Consider the following 20,908-nt stretch of genomic DNA (forward strand, 5'->3'; position numbering starts at 1 on the left):
CCTTCCTTATAATACATACAGCAAACACTCAAACCATTACTAAATATTCGTATTTTAAAGGTTAACATTTTTTTTAATAGTGATGTGTCTTTCACGCAAGCTTATTATGATTTATACCAAATACAAATGTTAATTTGTAAAGGACATTGTTTTGTGCATATGTTAAATTAGAATACATTTTTATACACGTTTGCTAAATGCAGTAATGCTTGGTTTTTCAATCGAGTTGCTTGCTTGTTTGCATTGCCACGATCTTAAAAACCAAATTAATTTTAAAAATGTAGTTAACATTTCATTTTACTACATCTCCTGATTACATTCTTGAATACATGACCAAGTATATTTTCAACGATTCGATGAAAAACAGTGGAATAAGAGCTTTGTGTATATACAATCTATATAAAACTGTCAATATTACCTGCCGTTCCGCTATAACCACTCAATGTCAGTTTGCACTTGGTTTTCCTATCATCAATGTAGAAATTAGAATACTTTGCATAAACTCTGTTGCCATTAAAATCCTCCAGGTTGACTCTGCGCTCATACTGTCCTAGATGTTAGTTTGTATAACTTATCATTACCTTTTAAAATCGATGTAAAGGAAGGAATATTAAGATGAATATGTTGGTCTTTTTTTTAATACTTAACCTTCTTTTACATTAAAATTCACAAGCATGTTTCAAATGTTTCATGTTTAAATGAGTAAATGTTCATCATTTGTCATTGTGAATCTTATAGAATAGAGTCGAAATAAAAACGGACTTCAACAAAAATCATTTGGTCAGCTTTTACATACATCAACATGAAAAATATGAAGCAGTTAAAAAAAGCAACGGTCTGATTTATGACAACCACCATGACACACAGCCTACTGAATGAGAAATGTTACATTTAGTAAACTGAGGGGAAAACATGTTGCTAAGCACAAAATCCACACCATGATCTGTTACAATTATGTAAGAGTACAACACAAGAAAAACTCAACAAAACAACAGTGAAAACGGATTTCTGTAGTAGTATCCATTTTTTAACTATTCAATTTCTAGTAAAAGCGTAAAAGTTATTTAGTAAAAATACTGACCTAACTAGAATTCCGTATTAAGATTACCAAATCCGTTTTCATAGTCTTCCCATTCTCAATAGAAATCTACTTTGCCGTCCTGTCTTCGCTGGAAAACCTGAAATTTAAAATCAGTGATACTACATAAAAAAAACTTTATAAAATGTGGCAGACATCAGGTTACTTGTGCATTTACTGAATGAGACAAATACTTGCATATTCCATGTGTACATACATAATTATATACAAACACAGAACATACTGCCATAATAATCATACATATGACAAAACAGATGGTTTCAATCATTGAAAAGCGAGGCCTTTCATGCACTGTACAGTGCACTAGTAGCCAGATTTAAGTCTGAAACTGTCATTTTGGTCTGATCAAGTCTTAATCGACTTAATTTACCGCTAGAGAAAAACGTTAAGACCTGTTTAGACAGTCAGACTCTGTTAAGATATATTGTGTTCAGTCAGATCGGTCGTGTCAAGATAAACAAGACAGATGCATCTAGCATTCAAATAAGACTTGATTAGATCACATTCAGATCAAATAAGACCAAAGGTGAAAAACCTGTTTAGTTGCTGTAAGATCATGTTCAGTTGTGTTAAGATTTTAATAATATTTTGAATAAAACGGACGACACTTTATCTGTTTTTATCAGGGGTTATTCCCCTTTATGAATAAAATCTCTATATCTTTGATGATATTCTTTTGTGGTCTATTAATATGACTGTATATCTATTTTCTTTAAATAAAGTATGCAAACTTTAAAAACACTTTATTTATTTCCGATAGAATCTTTAACATTTTCATTGGTTATATGAGAAAAGATTAATTGTTGTAACCGAAAATGGGTCATAAAAAGTTTGCAGTCATGCTTTCTGACATAACGTATTCCTGTATGTATGCATTCCGCCTCTAAAGATATAATGATCAGTATTAAATATATCTCAAAGATGTTCTTAAACATTTTTTGATTTTAATGTATAATAATAGTTCTTATCTACATTTGGTCAAGAAACGTACATTTTAAGTATATAATTTACTTTATATTTTGAAATTTTACACAGATGACAGATGTTTGGTGAAAGTTATTTACATTTTTATAAACGGATTATTTAAGCAGTCAACCGAAACGGATGATCATAAACTAATTAAATAATAACCCATTCGTCGACGTATAATGATTGAAGTTCCATGTTTTATCTTTTATATAAAATGTATAAAATTAAACTGGGTTATATTATTACATTTACAAATAAAATCCAATTTTTTTTAAAATAAATGCAACAACAATATAAGCATATTTTGCATATTTTAAAAATTTAATTGACATTTTATATTGACCATTATATACATATAAAGACCGATGTCGATAACTCTCTTGATTTTTTTTATCGTCATTTTTTTTTAGCATGAACTAAACACAAGAGTAAATCATATCATAGAAAAATATCAAACAACGTTAGTTAAGACACGATTGATAAAATATATAGTACGGTTTAGATTTCTGTTTCGTATCAGATTTTTTACAGCACCAGTGTTATTACTCATTTTGAAAAAACAGTGAGACGTTTACTTGCTATTTCGGAATTGACCAAAAAACTTTAAAATAACGTAGCGAAATTACCGTACTTAAAGATTAGACTTTTGTTTTCCATTTTTAATTGTTTTACACTAGTCATTTGAGAGACCGTTATAGCTTGCTTTTCGATGAGGGCCAAAGCTCCGTGTTGAGGACGTACTTTTGACCTCTAATTAAATTATACCATGTGACTTGATGGAGATTTGTTTCATTGGCACACAGATCAAATCTTCTTATTTATATTTACCGAGTTGTTTCATTGGCACACATATCACATCTTCTTATTTATATTTACCGGGAGCAGTTTATAACATTTTCATTTAGATAAAAAAAAAATATAGCAAAATTCAGTAAATCAAATGGATTTGTACCATATTGTTACATTCAAAAGTCTTTAATTTTGATTGATAGCATACATTATACATTGTTATATGTATTGCATTGCTCCAAAATAATGTCCAGTGCCAAATATTACAAATCGATGACCACTTAGATTAGTTACTTTATAGAAACTCATTTCCTTGGATGGTAGTACACGCTAGTATTTTGTCCTTTAAAGTTAATCTGTTTGTTTAATAATTCACAGTTTAAGGAGAAATTTTCGTCATTTGCAAATAGATATAAAATAGGTATGAAAATTTGCTTACGATTGCATTCAGGCAAAGATAGTTATGTTTTATTTTATTTCAGACTATTAATTTAGTACAGATATAAAAATATTCTTAATCTTTTACAAATATAATTGGAATGTGTTTTTGTGCACATTGTAGATGAAAACTGTGTGATCTAAATTTTTCAGAGGTCTGTGAAATATTGAAAAAAGGACGTTCCGGAAAACACTAGTCGTTATATAAAATGCTTGTAAAATTCAGTTACATGTGGTACGCTCATATTTAAATACCTTTCTCTTTAATAAGAAAGTGAAAAAAAAACAGTCATTGAAATTCACCTGAAAAAGAATAAACGAAAAGTGACTACCTAACTTATTTTTCAAATATCGAATACACAAATAAATCTCTAATTCATCCACGCTTGCAATTTGTTTTTAATGACCGGTGTCTACTGGTATTCGATTGGACATCAGTATCAATGTAGGCGTAACAACCTATCACATTTATCCAATCAGCTGTCTTGTATTCGATGACATACGGTCCACATAGTTTAGTTTTTTTCATAATGAATTATAAATTGATTGCAATAAAAATTATGCATACACTATAAAACAAACAATATCCTGCCCAAAAATGACTTACAAAACACAATGTTATACTTTATAACTATTAACAAAAATTAAGACAGCGTAAAAATAAAATAATAACATTAATAACAATAACTATTTAACAGTAGAGCTTTGTGACGGAGACTATTATGCTATTAGTATGATAGTCCCAGCAATTTAACAAATTGATCATCAAAAGGACGGTTGTGTATCAAATATTAAGCAAAGCAATAAGTTTTCTTCTCTCTCTGTACATGGACTGCCTACTGCATTTCAAGTAACTTCTCTCCAGATGCTCATCATCATGGTGAAATATCTCGATCATATGATCATATGATACTTTTCAAGCCAAAAAAATATAAACCATTAATATTTATGATAGCTATGTCTACAGGAAAGTTGGTGCAAATGAGTTACGATTATTGGCGCAAATGATACATTTTGAGAAAAAAAATTTGCGCAAATGATACCCCTGAAAAACATTAATTGGCGCAAAAGGACTAATACCATTGTGGGCCAAGGACTTGCCGATACGTCGAAAAACCACATAGGCCGCTTTGATAAACTAAGCTCTCGAACCTGCACTAAGACATTGCTGGAACACTAAAGCAAACTATGTAGACTAATGAAAAGTCCATGCTTATATTTAAGAATAAACAAGTCATGAAAAGAAATATTACTATACATCGTACAGACATTTAAACTAATCCACTAGCGGAAGCAATAATATCGAGTGTAGCAAAGATAACAAAACAAAAAAAAAACTATTTTAATAATGCTAAAATTATATATTTTCAAAGCAAAGGACAAAGCGTACGCAATGTCGCCCGGAATCCGACACTGACTGACTGACTAGCAACTTACGACAAAATTAAACAATTAACAACTTTGTAAAAAAAACAAATACAAAAAAACGTCTCTTGTTTCCCTTAAACAGGAAATATTATGTTACTTTGTGAACATGATATATCTTAAATCAGTGTTTTAAAGTCATATTAGATAAAAAAAAAAAAAATGTAATTTTTGCAAAAAAAACCCCGTATTTTAGAATCACGAAATACATTTTAATTAAAATCGGAATTATATTAGATTTGTGATCATTGGAATTTATTAAGACTTTTCAAAATATCTATTTCTTTATAGGAACTTTTTTAGCTCGAAATTAATAAGGTTCATATATATAAAGTATGTGGTACAAGCTCACACCGATTAATATATTAGTATATATTCATGGATTTGATCTATATATTCATGCAAATAACTCTTTCAATTATGAATTCTTATAAGCTGCATATACTATAGAAGATATGGGTTATACTTTAATTTGACAGCAACCAAACGACAAAAACACCTCAGGTAAATCAAGACCGCATATTTAGTCTTCAACAAGAAACAGGTGTCTACACGAAATGGCAAGTTTTAAATCGTCAGGAATTTGTATAATACAATATTAAAAAAAAAGCAATATGAAAATCTAAATAATATAGATATTCATTATTTACATATATTCTACATTTCTTTGTCGTTAGAGACACGTTTGCAAAGACCATTTTCCGTTCACATAAATTTTTTGACGGTTTTCCTTTTTTATTTATAACCTACAAAAATTGCTCAGACTAGACGGGATGAAAGACTAAAACACTTTTATAAGTCAGTGTACACACGGTGTTTTTCACAAACCGATAATTTCGTCTATGGATATGTAAGAATTTGACATAAAAGGTCCCTCAAAAGCTTTACAATACCCGGCCGTGTCATTTCCGTTTATTATAGATGGCATGATAATATACATACACCATACATACCAATACAGGTGAATTTTATTTTTGGAGGACTTTTAAGAGGGGACACATTGCATAATGGCTAATTTTGAAAAAAAAAAATCCAATCTTTTATTTGCGCCAAAAAAATAAAAACTTCAATAATTTAAAACGTTATTCCAAAAGCAATACAGATTATAGGGTACATCAAGGATTTACTATACAAATCATTGAGTTATTCAATTCTTTAATATTTCTGACAGATAATTTGTATGTAATTGGTTGCAACATATGACAATTTTCCAAAAAGTAAAGTTTTACTCTTTTCCACGTCGCCGAGGATAGTCTAGTTTTTTTCATCGGTATAATATGAATTTTGTATCTTTGCTCATATTCATGCACACGTATGCTATTTAAAGTAATAAAATAGTTGAACAGGTCGAGAGCACTACCTTTTAGGGAAATATGCATGAATTAGCATACGTATGTCCGCGCATTTGTTATAGTTTATTTACGTGTGACGTTATTCATAGAATTGAGAATGGAAATGGGGAATGTTTAAAAGAGACAACAACCCGACCATAGAGCAGACAACAGCAGAAGGTCACCAACAGGTCTATGTTGACCTCTTTCTTTTTTTACCAATCCATCAAACAAGAAACAATGCATGATGGGCTACAACATGTTTACAATCAAACAAAAACTCGTGTTATTTACTGAAATACAACACATTTTTTTCATGCTTTGCACCCGTCCCAAGTCAGGAATCCGATGTACAGTAGTTGTCGTTTGTTTATGTAATTTATACGTGTTTCTCGTTACTCGTTTTTTATATAGATTAGACCGTTGGTTTTCCAGTTTGAATGGTTTTACACTAGAAATTTTGGGTTCCTTTATAGCTTGTTGTTCGGTGTGAGCCAAGATTCCGTGTTGAAGGCCGTACATTGACCTATAATGGTTTACTTTTAAAAATTGTTATTTGGATGAAGAGTTGTCTCATTGGCACTCAAATCACATCTTCTTATATCTATTTGCGGTGTTATCAATATTGCTTAGATTTTCATTTTTTTGTGTATCCATATTTATAGTTTGTGATATGAAGTATTCTTTCAATGCTCAGATTAACGAAGAACTATTTCTGTGCAAAGAACAGAGTATTGAATAACCCGATATATTGCCATTACTATATGATGGATGATGACACGGAGATTTCGGGTATTCATTCGCAAGATAGCAACGAAACGACAGTTTCAACACAATTACCTATATAAAACTTACAAGTGTAAAGCTAACCGTCGGTGCTAATATTTACGAGGGCAGCAACTTTCATAAAGACAGTTAAAAAAAATAGGGATCCTTGAATTTTGTGCTCGTAAAGACGGGAAAGATTTTGAGTGGTTCAAACTTATATTGGGGTCACTAAAATTTCATCGTTTTTCACAAAATTGATTTTATGATATTGTACCTTTATAATGTATAAGATAAATTAAATTCGAGGAAAAGTATGTAATTATGTATTTCTCTCTAGGAAACAACAACGTATAATCATCAAGCGGGACAATTTATAACCGATTATACGTTATGTAATCTTCTCATTGCTGAAGGCATTACGTTTGCTTACATTACTTACATTATTTCATTCGAACTTGAGTTGAAAGTTGTCCTATCGGCAATCATACCACATCTCCTTATTTTGTATACAAACATCTTTCTGAAAGATCGTTTTTCCATTATAAGTTATTTAATGTAGAATACTAAGCAATATTTTTATGTTCACTATTTGACCCGCTATTTCATTTAATTTTTCAAATATACTTACTGTCCATCGTCTTGCATCCGTTTCCATATCACAATACGCCTTAAATACAGCGTCACCTGCAAGATAGATTTTGTAGACTCCAATTTCTTAATGTTTTTGGTCTAAATTTCTACAGTCGCCAACTCTTGGCCCTGTATATATGTAGAAACATATAAGAAATATTAGAGCAAATGTAATGTAAGTATACAGTAAAAAGATCATTTTTAAATACTGACATATGAATAAACTATAGGCTCTCAAGAGCCTCTGACTCTCACCCTGTATTAACTAATGCTTTGTAAATTATGTAAAATAAGTTAAAAATCATAATTTATAGTATTATATATTAGATATTATTAGATACTATAATGATATCTAAAATAATAACAAACATCTGCAAAATGACAAACTCAGGGGCAGCAACCCAACAACAGTTATCGGATTCGTCTGGAATTTCAGGGCAAATAAATCTAAATTTGATGAACACTTTTGCCACCTGTCAGATTTGCCCAAAATGCAATAGTTTCAGAGATTTAAACCAAAAAGTGCATTTTACTCCTATGTTCTATATTTAGCTATGTCTGCCATGTTGGTTGAAAATAAGGTTCAAAGGACACATTTTTAAAACCAGATACCCTAACGCTGATTATGGCCACGTTTGGCTAAATTTGACTTAGTAGGTTCAGAGAAGATTACAAAAAATGTTAAAAATTGACTATCATGTGCAGTAACTTCTTAAGGGGTTGACTTACTTTGCCAAACATTATTCATTTGTACAGATTATCTCTATTTATAATAATATTCAAGATAATAACAGTAAACTGCGAAATTTCAGGAAAAGTAACAATTCAGGGGCACAACGGGTTATCTGATTACAAGCGGATAGATCTTAACCTGATGAACATTACATCACAGTTAAATCTGTTCTACATGCTCTAGTATCAGAGATATAACCCAAAAACTGATGTTTATACCTACGTTCTATATCTAGCCATGTCAGTCACTTTGGTTGGCAGGCGGGATCATCTGACACATTTTTTTAAAATAGATACCCGAGTGATGATTATGTGAAATTTGGTTAAATTTGGCCCAGTAGTTTTAAAGGAGAAGAATTTTGTAAAAGTTTACAGACGACGGACGACAGACGCCAAGTGATGAGAAATTGAGAAAGCTAGAACATTGAACTTAAATCAATTGATATATTCCAAACACATAAAGTTTTATGTTCATGTCATTTTCGTATATATTTTTTATAATATTTATTTTTTATTTTGCACAAATAACAGACATAGAACTACTAAAGAATAAATGAATATATAAACCTTAATTTTAAGAGAGTTTATTTATTTGCTTTTTACCTGAAGGCAGCAAAGATCTGTAGTTACCAGTTGCCAATATGCTAAGTACTCGTTCAGCTGTTTTTCCATTAAAGCAACCACCTTTCACAAAAATCAATTCAAAACTGATAAAAATAGTAATACTATGAAGCTATTACATAGATCAATATATAAGCAATTTCACTCTGAAATAATAAAGAACCCAATTTACGATGTGACAATTGAGCGTAACGTTAAGTACATGAATTTTACAGAGTCAAACACACCAAGTTATGTAATAAATATATTTACCAGAATCTGAAGTGGAGGTAAGTTTTCCATCTGCATAATGTTTTTGCTATAATCACTACCAATACAACACCAAACCACATTGCCAGCCTCTATTGTACGTTAGAACGTTTCGTTTTCAAGGAACCTGGAATAAATCTGAAATGACTTGTACACGATTTATACATAAGTGTTGATGTCAAATGTCGCGTGACTTATTATGGCAACAGATAAAAATAACAAACATTTCTAGGAACAACTTTCAATTACTACGAAGTTGCCTTATCTTTTTGTATATTCACGGAATATTTGTTATGACACATACTTTAATGTGTATGCGGTTCTAAGAAAACAACATTGAATATTGTGTTTGTTCCTTAATTGCACGTACAGAACTATGATTCAAACTTAGGCCTGTTTACATATAAATATAAACCCATTACAACAGAAAGAGAACTTTCGAAAATTATAACAACTGAAGACATATATGAAGGGGGCGTACTTTATATTCCATAGTTTAAAGGCCTTCCACTTTTCACAATCTGAATCGCAACTGCACTGTTTTTTTACCTTCGGGGTTCATACATTCATACAGTATACATACTCCATATCTGTTAAATCTTGTGCATGATTAATATTATTAAACTGACGTATAAACACGAGCTTGAGCGAGATGTAACCACTGTCGTAACCACGACATATTCTTTTTGAGACTATCACAAGTCATGACCCTGTAAGACAGTTGCTGTCGTTTGTATCATATTTGTTCGGTAAATTGAGCTGTTAGTTTTTTGGTTCGAATTGTTAAAAGACTGATCTATACCATAAATCTTGTTTCAACTCAAAATACGTATTCAGGCTTTTTAGCTACTTGTTGCAAATTAAAAAATTCCGACTCAGGAACAGTGGCTAGAACTGTACCTTTTTAGTAAAGTACAGAAAGGTTTGTGTACTGATTAAATTGATGTGTGTACCACTAGTGGATCAGAAACTGCTTACTCCCATCCCGGGTCACACCCCTAGTGTTGTAAGAGTTCATGTTGCTCAGTCTTGGGTTTTCAATGTTGTGTTTTATGAACTTGCTTGTCTTTTCTTCGTTTATTGCCATGACATTGTTACCTTTTATGAATAAAATCAGTTCTTTTGCATTTCTATCTGTGGAATTTGTTATAGTTTGGTTTATATATGCATGTATATATACAAATGTTTTTTTAATGAATTAGAACTCCGTATGCACAATTTAAAAAAAAAGGCTTATTTGGTTTCGTTGTGTTGGAATTTATTAGATCTCATGTAAAAAATCTATCAATTAGAGTAATTGAACATCTTGATAAAGCCATTGAAAATAACAAAGCCTACATAAACTCTATTTTTAAAACTGTAAGTCAAGGTTGAGAATGGAATATTTGTCTTTTCTTATGAGTGCAAAGCATTGATTAAACATAAAACATACAATTATGTTAGCTGACATGAATATTACAGCCAAACAATTATTATGGTTTGACATTATTACCCTTTACAACCCCTAAAACTAGTACAGGAAAGCTCTATAATGTTATATTATCAAACATAATTTTCAATTGTAGACACATTTAATTGGCAATTACGAAAGGTTATGTCAATTTTCCAATTGCAATGGTTTTCAATTTACTTTGATATTCGGTACCTGAATCATGCAAACGCACCAATTATCGTTAAAAGCCCTTAACAGATGATTGTGAATTGAATTTGAATCAAGTATGGTTGAAGTGTAAAGTCACATTTTTTTTTTAAATATCGAAACAGCTAGTTGGTCTGCTTTACCACGGCGGCGGTTACCTAATTCAAATATAGTATTGACGACTTACGTGACATGTTTGCTATTTTGCAGTTATCAACAAAATCACAGATTTGTTAAACAACACTTTATAGATGAAATGTTTTCCAATGCAATAGACCATGTCTGCAAAGTGTACATTTGATTAGTTAATATTGGACATTTAATGGGCTGATGGTTTTTGATCATTGTTAAATGTCATACGACCTTAAGTTGTTAACATCTACGTAAATTGGTCTCAGGGAAAAGTTGTCTCATTACCAATCAATGAAAATCTTCTTAGTTGCACATTTAACATCAATAGTAAATACATAATTATCCTTAATCACTACGACTCTGTATCAATAAATAAACAGATGGGATTACTGTCACCAGTACACTTCTTCAATTAAATAGGTTCAGTATCGCTGGAACATATCTCTAAAACAAGCACAGTATCAGGAGTCCATAGCTTCCAACAATTCCTTACATTGTCAGTTTGTTTTAGATTTATGAGTTTGACTGTCCCTTTGGTATCTTTCGTCCCTCTTTTACACTGTTTTTTAAATACATTTGTAGTTAATAAGTTAGTTGTTGATGCCTTGCTAATATAATTCAAAGTCAGTTCCATAACCATGAAAACAAACATATATTGTTTTAACATAAAACCCAGATTTTTTTGTTTTTGTTTAAATAAACATATAACCCAAAACAACATCTCTTTGGTTATTTTTAAACGGTTTGGGGAGAAGTCTAGGGCATGTTCCTGTTTTTGCACTGCTATCTTATATTCATGAAATCAGCTTAGCTTTGGCTCGATGCTACTTCACTGCTATACGACAAAACCTTTGTGGCATTTGTAAACACATTTTTATGTTTCCATTTTGATGTTATGTCATTAACGAAATATAGAATCAAACTCCACCACTGCTGATAAATAGTACATTGAATAACAAAATTAAAATTGTAAACTTATAACAAAACGGCACTAACTCATTTTGGCAGCTTGCTTTAAAAAAAACTTAGCCTTAATTTATAAATTTCTTTTTATTTTGTCAATCAATTTGTCACTAAACTAAGATGGTGAATCCGACATGTTAAAGTCATTTTCTGTGGAGACTTTAAACCAAAATGTATCATTTATATTTTTCTGTGGAAACTTTTAACCAGAATGTATCATTTATATTTCTTCATAGATGGACAATGCCAATATCGATCAATATAAAAGCTAAAATTCAAATAAAATTTCGGCAGTTCTGAATTGTATCTGATTTCAGCAATAATAAAAGTCATCATTTATCATCCGGCGGGTTGAGTGTCGTTGATGTCGTGACTGGACTTGAGGTGAACAGGACAAGGTTAAAATTTTGGAGACTTCATCCACATCTACATTAAACTTCTTAACTTCAATATGTTGAAGATTACAAGAGAGCACATACTAGGGAAACACAATTAAAATTTGAACATATTTACAATAATTTCAGAACCGTTTTTTTAAGCACATATCGACAAACTGGAATTGCACACGATAGGCCAAGATCTGGTAAATCACCAAAAAAACGCCAAGGGAGGAGCGTTACCTTCAACACGTTAAAAAACTTATTCCGGCCACACGAGTTGTGCATTGACTAATGACAGCTACTGGAGTTCGTGCCAATCCTTCAACGATGCAAGTGGATCATGGACGAGATATTAATTTGAAAATAATGTATAGCGGAAAAACAAGAAGAATATGGTGTTTTGTGAAAACAAAAAACAGAAAAATATACGTTAATCAAGATAGTTTATTTATAAATCGGGTTTACATAACATCTTGTAGACCTAAATATGTATATACCAGAAACTTTTATCTGCAAAAAGGGCTAAACAAAACACATAACTTAAATGTATAAAGGGTAGACATGTTAATATTTCGAGAACACAAACAAAAACCCTGTTATGATTTATTAGAGGTCAGCATAGGTATTAACAATTACCAAACCCAAAACCACTAAGCATTCTTTTTAAAGGCAACAAACATATTGTCAAAAGTTAAATAATTCAAACGTGAAAACGAAAGGCCTTATTTATGTACAAAACAATAAACGGAAAAAATATATGATTTACATGCATTAAATAGGACGAAAGATAACAGAGGGACAGACAAACTCATAAATCGAAAATAAAATTGCTAAAAATGAAAAAAGACAAACAGACAAACAATAGTACACATGACACACAGACATGGGGTAATTGTAGTTTTAATGTTTAATCAGCTGTAATTGATTATAATTTTTCAAGTAATCATTGTAATCATTAATCAGCCAGAAATCTGATTACATGTAATTTAATTTAATCAATTATTTTTCAAAATACCCTGTAATCCTGATTACATTTTGATTACAATCTGATTACAATGAACAAAATCAAAAACTGTTCATGGTCAATAAATTAACCTTTTTGTTATTGATACTTAATTGTAAACTTCAGTAAAAAAAAGCTGTTACAGTATTGAAAAGTCATCATTAGCCAAAGTAAAAGATTCACAATTTAAAAATCATTATCATATATTTGATAATAACTGTTAATTTCAAGTAATACTTTTCTTTAACCCCTGAATTATAATCTTTTGTTAATATTGTGATCTTTGTCCACTTTGAAATGACAGTTAGGTGGTCAATTAAGGTTTGTTTCTATTGCAATTACCAATTGTGTATAGCTGTAGGGAAATCATGGTAATACATGTATATATGAGAAATGATAAATCAGACATGTGAAAATTTATATAATTAGCACAAACTAATTGAAAGGGGACAAATATGTAGCTCAAATTTAAAAAAAAAATTGTATGTTTTCGGACTGGACATGTAAAATGCAATGATTTGTGATACTTATATTTTGTCAACAATTTGATAAAACAATTCTAAAAACATTTTACATAGTTTTTAATTGGTAATTTTGTTTCATCCATATTTTAACTTCCAGAAACTGAACCTTGAAATACACATGATACATGGAGAGGTTTGATGACAGGCACCAAACTCTTTATAAACCTTTATTTAATTGAAGTAAAAATAATTCAGTGATCAATGATGATTAAGTGTAATGGGTCATAACCAATGACATGTAAATATGCTGTTTTTTTTTTGTAGTTTATTAAACAGATAAGTTTGATGTTATTATTTTATATCATATCATAAAATTCTTTTGCAAAAATGCTCATTTTGTTATATTAAACGTTTATTCATTCACGTCAGTCAAAATGTTTTTTTTTAAAGTTCATTGTAATCAGATCTAATCATGACTACTTTGCCAATGTAATCGTTAATTCAATCAGATACTTTCAGAAATGATGTAATCGTTAATTTAATTTAATCGTACAAATGCCAAAGTAATTGTAATTTAATCAATTACATTGAAAGTAATCAGACCCATATCTGATGACACAACATAGAAAAATAAGGAATAAACAACACGAACCCCACCAAAAACTAGAGGTGATCCCAGATGCTCCAGAAGGGTAAACAGATCGTGCTCCACATGTGGCACCCATCGTGTTGCTTATGTGATACCAAATCCGGTAAATATTGACATTTGAATACAATTTCGAGTAAATAAACTAGATTTCGATTTATTCATAGTCACTTGGGAATATCTTTGCCTGATGTTTTATTTCATTTAATTACAACGTCCCTGTGGTTTTTCTTTTTTTTTGTAAGTATTTTGAAAAAAAGAAAACATGTATATGTCTTAAAATGCAACCCGATGGAGACTACACACAGTCATTTTGTATATGAAGGTTTGGATAGGTTGAATATAATAGTGAATAATGGTAAAAACTTCAAGAGAAATTAGGGTGCAAAAAAAGTTTGGTTTATTTGGCTATTAAATAAAGGCAACAGTAGTATACCGCTATTCAAAACTCATAAATCCGTGTACAAAAAACAAAATCGGGGTAACAAACTAAAACCGAGGGAAACGCATTAAATATAAGAGGAGAACAACGACACAACACTAAAATGTAACACACACAGAAACGGACCAAGCATCAGACAAAATCCCACGAGAATATTAAATATAACATCAAAACCAAATACATGAATTTGGGATAGACAAGTACCGTGACACATCTTATCACAATGTGAAATTATACTCAAAAATAAGAGAAAACAAACGACACAACGTTAAAATGTAACACACACAGAAACGAACAATAATATAACAATGGCCATATTCCTGACTAGGTACAGGACATTTTTAAAGGAAAAAATGGTGGGTTGAACCTGGTTTTGTGGCATGCCAAACCTCGCACTGTAATGGCAATGTTAAATATAACATTGAAATGACAACATAATATTACAGGACTACAATACAAATATATAGGAGAACGTATTCAACAAAGAAACACATGATTAATGAATAACAAAAAGCATCAGGTTTAAAATTCAATACGTCAAAAACGCGCCTCGTCCACACAAGACTCACAAGTGACACCCAGATATAAAAGATCGAAAGCGAAAAAAAGGAACAAAGTTGTACAGCACTGAAGATCAAAAGTTGAAAAAGGCTGTGTCAAATACGGCTATGTTTTTATGCTTGGGATAAGAACATCCTTATTATTTAGAACAATTAATGCTATTGCAAACAGTAAATTTTATCAAATGAATATAACAGATATACATGTACATAATGAAACTGAAGTATTAACTCATTACAGAAAACAAACACGAATACACAATGCAAAGACCAACACAGAATAGACACACCCGACTCAGTCCAGGCCTCAACGCAGTAAATTGTGAAAATGACGTCACATACGATGGTGAAAAAGCATTAAAAATTACGTCACATTTGAATTTATGAAATATCTGAAACATCAGAAGAATGACGTCACATATGAAAAACTATATCTCAAAAGTAAGATAGAATTAGGATTGATTAAAGATTATAGTAGAACTAAATACTGATATTGCATTTAAACACAATGCATATTGCAATACTTATTAATAGCAATTAACTATAATATATATATATATGTCTAATTTGTTATGAATCCAACTTCAAACGTAAATTATCGTACAGATTACGTTGACCAAAATTAAAACTAATAAATGACGGCGGTGATTAATTTTTCTTTCCATAACACATAAATATAATAGAAAAGACGTCAACACATTTGACAAAATCCGATGAGAATTACAAATATAACATTAAACATTTAAACTAAATACATGAATTTGGGATAGACAAGTACCGTAACACGTCTTATAGTAATGCGAATTCACACTCAGCAAAACAGTTACAATCGGGAATAAGTCACGTTTGGTAATTAAAAGATAAGACTACATAATGACAAACCACAATCTACTATGTGGTAAAAATGTCCTAAGCTAGTTTGGTTAAAGACACATCGTATGGATCCACCAATACGTGATGGTGTCCATAAAATTTACGGAGTGTCAATTTAAATCTGTCCTCCTCATAACTTTGTTGGAGTAGTTTCTGCGTAAGGAGCATACTCCTGTATATGAAGTCCGTATAGTGTGAACAAGCACGTATCAATTGTGATATGTAAACACCATACGAAGGGGCAGATGGTATGTTACTGCTGAGAAATGGGAAATTGATAATTGGGAAGTTGTCATAGATTTTCGTGTGAAGTTGAAAATGCAAAATAATACTTGAAAGCACCAAAGTCAACCGTTTACTATGAGGAGAATCATAAATATTGTTAATCAGAAATCAAACATTAAGAAAAGAGATGACGTATACCAAGGGCAAATCAAAAACTCATAAGAAGAGAAACTAACCGCATGCCATGACAAAAAAATGGTGTGCACTTTCACAACTTTACAGCTGTCAACCTAATTTTTTTGTTTCCTATATAGCTAGTAACAGACAACACAAATTCCATAAGAAAAAGACCGAAATTAATATTTGTGCTAATAAAGCCACTGTGTATAAATGTTTTATATTTCACATCCTAATCTACAACTTACATCTCTTCCAACTTTTTCAGATGCATTTTCGGAGGACGTGTTTTTCAACAGACTGTCGGCATTTCAATGGGAACAAACTGTGCCCCTCTACTTGCCGACTTGTTTCTTTATTATTATGAGGCTGACTTCATGCAGGAACTCCTTAGGAAGAAAGACATAACTTTACGATAAAAGAGATGATTGCAGCTTTCAAATTGTGAACTTTCCATTTCTAAGTAGCAACATTCCAGCAGCACCTGCATACGGGGTATATATCTCCAAATTGATACTATTTTCCCGTGCTTGCATTTCCTATCATGATTTTCTTGATAGAGGGTTGCTGCTCACAAGGAAGCTATTAAACCAAAAATTCCAAATGGTGAAGTTGAAATCATTCCTTCGTAAAGTTTACGGACGCCATCACGAGTTGGTTGACCGTTATGGAATAACCGTTTCACAAATGATATCAGATATTTTCCTTACGTCGTAACTACAATCCCCTTCCCTTCCATGAATGTGACCTACCGAATTAGACTAATAACCGGATTTGTTATCACATAAGCAACACGACGGGTGCCACATGTGGAGCAGGATTTGCTTACCCTTCCGGAGCACCTGAGATCACCCCTAGTTTTTGGTGGGGTTCGTGTTGTTTATTCTTTAGTTTTCTATGTTTTGTCATGCGTACTATTGTTTGTCTGTTTGTCTTTTTCATTTTTAGCCATGGCGTTGTCAGTTTATTTTAGATTTCTGAGTTTGATTGTCCCTTTGGTATCTTTCGTCACTCTTCTACATGAAAATTCTAAAAACACTTCGATAGGGAAAGTTCTTTATCAATCAAAGCCTAAATTAAAAGCTTACATACATCAAATTATTGGTAAACAACTGTCATATTCTGGACTTAGAACTGGCAATTATAATCAGTATTTTCATTTACAGATTATAAAAAAAAAATAAGTATAATTCTGAACGTGCGAATAAAATTTCAAGTAAATAGTCAAAATCACATAGAAACTCTTGGAATATATTTGTCTTATATTATATTTCATTATACAATTCAATTACAATGTCCATCAAAGTATTTGTCGTGGTTTTGTAATTGTAAAAAGACTTTTAGTGTCTATGACAAGTCAGATTTGAAAATACAACACGAGGACCCTACATAAATTACGTAGTCTAAATATATAAGATTATACATGTGAATTTAGGGTGTGGGATGATAAGTACCTATTTCAAATTTCCAAAAAGTATCAAAATAAAAATGAGTTATTCACTCGTCCCTGACGAGTCGTTCGCAAACGAAACGTGCGTCTTGTGTACAAATGGTTACCCTGGGAGCGTCTTTGACGGGTTTATCATGACAGAATTTTGGTAAAAAAATGTATAATTGCTTGTATCAAAGCGATACATATTAAATAATCTTTAAAGATACCAAAAATCAAATATTAACCAATTATTCAGATAATTTTGCAATAAAAAAGATTTTACGATATAAAGGCAGTGGTCATATGAGATGATGTGAAGAGTAAATGGTACAAAACGACGATTCATGATGAGCAATGAGCTAATATGTATGACTTAATACACTAGGGATGATTACCTTTTTTACAAAAAGTTATTTTATTATATGGGTGGTGCTAAATATTTCATTCCGAGAGCTTAGTACATGTCTTGTTATTCTCTATTCCAAAACAAGCGAAGCAACAGAAATCAAGAATAAAAGGTAGGTTCAACATTTCATGTTTTGGTATTTGTTTGAATTTCATATTCATTGCTTTTTGTTATTGTTTTTATTATTAATATAAATAGGTGGTACACTATACTTTTTTTATTTGAAAATTTATTTCTACGAATTATGCATTATCAAACAGATATCTATGATAATATTCATTATAAGAAAAGTTATTAGTCTGCATTTTTTATATATTTATATAATTGATAATAAATGCACATGTATACGGAATTTGTTACTCTACACATGTATCATTTCTAAAAGTCATCATGAATATCAAACTTATCTCTTAAGCGCGAAACTTTTTAACCATTTAACCAAATTTTTTATAGCATGTATAGTGCAAATATCAATTAAAACCATTTTAAGGTGCATACAAGGACTACTGTAGCAATTAGACGTTCATAATACTCTACATTGAACCGATTTGATCATTTCAATTTTTTATTATTCTTTTTTGCATTTCTAATAACTATCGTATTGTAATTCTATTTCAGAATAGATTTCTCCAGCTGTATTTCTCGACAACTTTTGGAGTTTCATGTCATCAAGTGTCGTAAACTTCGTACTGAATGGTACATTCAGAAATTAATGCAAGGTTACTATCATTGCGAAAATTCGACACAGTTGTAAACACATTAATTTAAACTCGCAGTTTGAAATATTTTACATGAATAAAAGAGGATTTTTTCCAAAATCGTAAAAATCAAAATCGCATTTAAGTCTTAAATGACAAATTGCAATAATAAATAGACGCAATTATTTCTGATTTTACATTATTCGGTGGTTTTAATTTGTTTATTTGAGCGTCCCTGAAATGAGTCTTTTGCAAACGGAATGAGCTTCTTGCTTAGAAAGGCTTATTGATTATGTTCAAGTTGTTTGTTTTTAAATGAAACTTAAATAACAGGTAACTCTGAATTTTTACAGAATCCCAAACTAGTAACGATTCTAAATGAATGAAGTCGTATGATCTACTTAAAATTAATACATTTGATGGTATCCGTTTTGTATCAACACCTCTTACAAATGTATATAAGAACAAACTAAAAGAGTTGAAGCAATACTGCATCCACCTTATCAGCCAAGACGTCAGTATGTAAGTTCTGTCAACAATTATTTCGCCACGCACTTCTTTTTTTATTAATGTATAATTCACTTCAAGAGGGACGAAAGATACCAAAGAGACAGTCAAACTCAGAAATCTAAAACAAACTGACAACGCCATGGCTAAAAATGGAAAAGACAAACAAAAAACAGCACACATAACAAAATAGAAAACTAAAGAATACACAACACGAACCCCGTGTCAATTGGGAGATATATACCCCGTATGAGGTGCTGCTGGAATTTTGCTACCTAGAAATGGAAAGTTCACAATTGGAAATATGAAATCATCTCTTTTGTCGTAAAGTTTTGTTTTCAACCAACCCTCATTGTCAATTTCTAGATGTAAGTCAAGATATGAGGCCGACTTAACTGTATCTGTGGTATCCTTTATCTCTAGCTCGATTGGATAGATGCGTTCCACAAAGTCACCAAATTTTGAATTATTTAGTGAAAGAACATCATCTATATAGCGGAAAGTAGAGTTAAAGGATATTGCTAACTTCTTATCTTTCTTCCTAAGAAGTTCCTGCATGAAGTCAGCCTCATTATAGTAAAGTAACAAGTCGTCAAGTAAAGGGGCACAGTTTGTTCCCCTTGGACTTCAAATGAGGGCAGCAGCTTGACTGTGATGATTTGTGTTGTGTGAGCACTTATCATACATGTCAAACACCTAGCTGCTGTTTGTTCATGTTTTGTTTATAATTATGTTGAATGAACTTACTTTTCTTCGCTACACATTTCTCTAGTATTACTGAACAACATGACTTCATAATTGACCTGGAGCTTAAATGTAACATGTATGAGTTTTATCGTGTCAGTACTAAATATGTCCGGCTTCTTTTAATTTTTTAATATGTTGAAATAACTTAAAATATTTTGACACTCTTTTCTCAAATATTTCGGAATAGTATGAATTCATATTCAATCAAAACTTTGGCGCTGATCAGTTGTGATGATATAGCTCTACTTTCAGTTTACCGATACCTACTCTGTTGCTCGAGAACAACAAAGCTTGTAACTTATTGATTGTCTTGATGTTCGTCCTGTGTAGTTAGATTATACTGTTTCTGAAAACAAATATTAACAAAAATAAAATGTATTCTTCGTATCGTGTTGGTGTTTAATCCATTAGTACCCCTTCTTTAAAAATATCACCATACATATTCTTGTGAAGAAATCATCTATGCATGATGAATACAAATAGTGTTTTTACTTTTTTCTAGAATATTGTCAAATTTTCGTTTACAAGTTATGCATTTATTTCAAGATACTCCCCTTAAACAA

Source organism: Mytilus galloprovincialis, chromosome 6 (genome assembly GCF_965363235.1).
Source record: "Mytilus galloprovincialis chromosome 6, xbMytGall1.hap1.1, whole genome shotgun sequence".
In the NCBI taxonomy this organism is placed as follows: Eukaryota; Metazoa; Mollusca; class Bivalvia; order Mytilida; family Mytilidae; genus Mytilus; species Mytilus galloprovincialis.